The sequence below is a fragment of the Arachis stenosperma genome, chromosome 10 (genome assembly GCF_014773155.1).
Source record: "Arachis stenosperma cultivar V10309 chromosome 10, arast.V10309.gnm1.PFL2, whole genome shotgun sequence".
Lineage (NCBI taxonomy): Eukaryota > Viridiplantae > Streptophyta > Magnoliopsida > Fabales > Fabaceae > Arachis > Arachis stenosperma.
Window position 1 is genome coordinate 76105724 of NC_080386.1, and position 2686 is coordinate 76108409.

The 2686-nt window shown below is 41.7% G+C and overlaps 1 non-coding gene across 1 annotated transcript; it reads right to left on the reverse strand.

The window, feature by feature from the left end:
* Positions 1–416: 416 nt before the first annotated feature.
* On the reverse strand, positions 417–520 carry LOC130958809 (small nucleolar RNA R71). Its single transcript, XR_009077914.1, has one exon. It is a non-coding gene; the product is annotated as a small nucleolar RNA R71 (small nucleolar RNA).
* Positions 521–2686: the final 2166 nt, after the last annotated feature.

A 2686-nucleotide genomic window follows, 5' to 3' on the forward strand; every position in this document is an offset into this window, starting at 1 on the left:
TAGAACAAGAGAAGGAGATGGCAGCCGAACCCAACAACAATAATGCAAGGAGAATGCTTGGTGACTTCACAAAGCCAACGTCCAAATTTGATGGAAGAAGCATCTCCATTCCTGCCATTGGAGCCAACAATTTTGAGCTTAAACCTCAACTAGTTGCTTTAATGCAACAAAACTGCAAGTTTTATGGACTTCCATCTGAAGATCCTTACCAGTTTTTAACTGAGTTCTTGCAGATCTGTGAGACTGTTAAGACAAATGGAGTTAATCCTGAAGTCTACAGACTCATGCTTTTCCCTTTTGCTGTAAGAGACAGAGCTAGAATATGGTTGGATTCACAACCTAAGGATAGCCTGGACTCTTGGGATAAGCTGGTCACAGCCTTCTTGGATAAATTCTTTCCTCCTCAAAAGCTGAGCAAGCTTAGAGTGGATGTTCAGACCTTCAAACAAAATGATGGTGAATCCCTCTATGAAGCTTGGGAAAGATACAAGCAGTTGACCAAAAGGTGTCCATCTGACATGTTTTCAGAATGGACCATATTAGATATATTCTATTATGGTCTATCTGAGTTTTCGAAAATGTCATTGGACCATTCTGCAGGTGGATCTATTCACCTAAAGAAAACGCCTGAAGAGGCTCAAGAACTCATTGACATGGTTGCAAATAACCAATTCATGTACACTTCTGAGAGGAATTCCGTGAATAATGGGACGCCTCAGAGGAAGGGAGTTATTGAAATTGATGCTCTGAATACCATATTGGCTCAGAACAAAGTGTTGACTCAGCAAGTCAACATGATCTCTCAAAGTCTGAATGGATGGCAAAATACATCCAATAGTACTAAAGAGGTAGCTTCTGAAGAAGCTCATGATCCTGAGAACCCTGCAATGGCAGAGGTTAATTACATGGGTGAACCTTATGGAAACACCTATAATTCATCATGGAGAAATCATCCAAATTTCTCATGGAAGGATCAACAAAAGCCTCAACAAGGCTTTAATAATGGTGGAAGAAATAGGCTCAGTAATAACAAGCCTTTTCCATCATCTTCTCAGCAACAGACAGAGAATTCTGAACAAAGCTCCTCTAATTTAGCCAATCTAGTCTCTGATCTATCAAATGCCACTTTCAGTTTCATGAGTGAAACAAGATCCTCCATCAGAAATCTGGAGGCACAAGTGGGCCAGCTGAGTAAGAAAGTCATTGAAACTCTTCCCAGCATTCTCCCAAGCAATACAGAAGAGAATCCAAAAGGAGAGTGCAAGGCCATTGATGTGATCAATATGGCCGAATGCACAAGGGAGGAGAAGGACAAAAATCCTAGTGAGGAAGACCTCCTGGGACGTCTCTCAAGCAAGAGGGAGTTTCCTATTAAGGATCCAAAGGAATCTGAGGCTCATATAGAGACCATAGAGATTCCATTAAATCTCCTTCTGCCATTCATGAGCTCTGAAGACTATTCTTCCTCTAAAGAGGATGAAGATGTGACTGGAGAGCAAGTTGCTCAATATTTAGGAGCTATCATGAAGCTGAATGCCAAGTTGTTTGGTAATGAGACTTGGGAAAGTGAACCTCCCTTGCTCATTAGTGAACTAGATACCTGGATTCAGCAAATTTTACCTCAAAAGAGACAAGATCCTGGCAAGTTCTTAATACCTTGTACCATAGGCACCATGACCTTTGAAAAAGTTCTATGTGATCTGGGGTCAGGGATAAATCTTATGCCACTCTCTGTAATAGAGAAGCTGAGGATCATTGAGGTACAACCTGCCTTGTTCTCATTACAATTGGCAGACAAGTCATTAAGACAAGCTTATGGAGTAGTAAAGGACGTGTTAGTAAAGGTTGAAGGCCTTTACATCCCTGCTGATTTCATAATCTTAGACACTAGGAAGGAAGAGGATGAGTGTATCATCCTTGGAAGACCTTTCCTAGCCACAGCAGAAGCTGTGATAGATGTCAACAGAGGTGAATTAGTCCTTCAATTGAATGGGGACTACCTTGTGTTTAAGGCACATGGCCATCCCTCTGTGACAAAAGAGAGTGAGCACAAAGAGCTTCTGTCAGTTCAGAGTCAAGAAGAGCCCCCACAGTCAAACTCTAAGTTTGGTGTTGGGAGGCCACAACCAAACATTAAGTTTGGTGTTAAGACCCCATATCCAAACTCTAAGTTTGGTGTTGGGACTATACAACATTGACCTGATCACCTTGTGGCTCCATGAGAGCCCACTGTCAAGCTATTGACATTAAAGAAGCGCTTGTTGGGAGGCAACCCAAATTTTTATTTTTCTAATTTTAATTTTATTTTATTGTTCTTTTGTCTTTTATTAGGTACATGATCATGTGGAGTCACGAAAAAAAATATAAAAATTAAAAATAGAATCAAAAATAGCAGAAGAAAAATCACACCCTGGAGGAAGGACAGACTGGCGTTCAACGCCAGTAAGGAGCATCTAGCTGGCGTTCAACGCCAGAACAGAGCATGAATCTGGTGCTGAACGCCAGAAATAAGAAACATTCTGGTGTTTGAACGCCAGGAATGTGCCTTGAGGAAAGCTGGCGCTGAACGCCAGTAACAAGCATGGAACTGGCGTTCAACGCCAAAAACATGCTACACATGGGCGTTGAACGCCCAGAGTGTGCATCATCTCGGCGTTTAAATGCCAGAATGGTATGCAAAGGCATT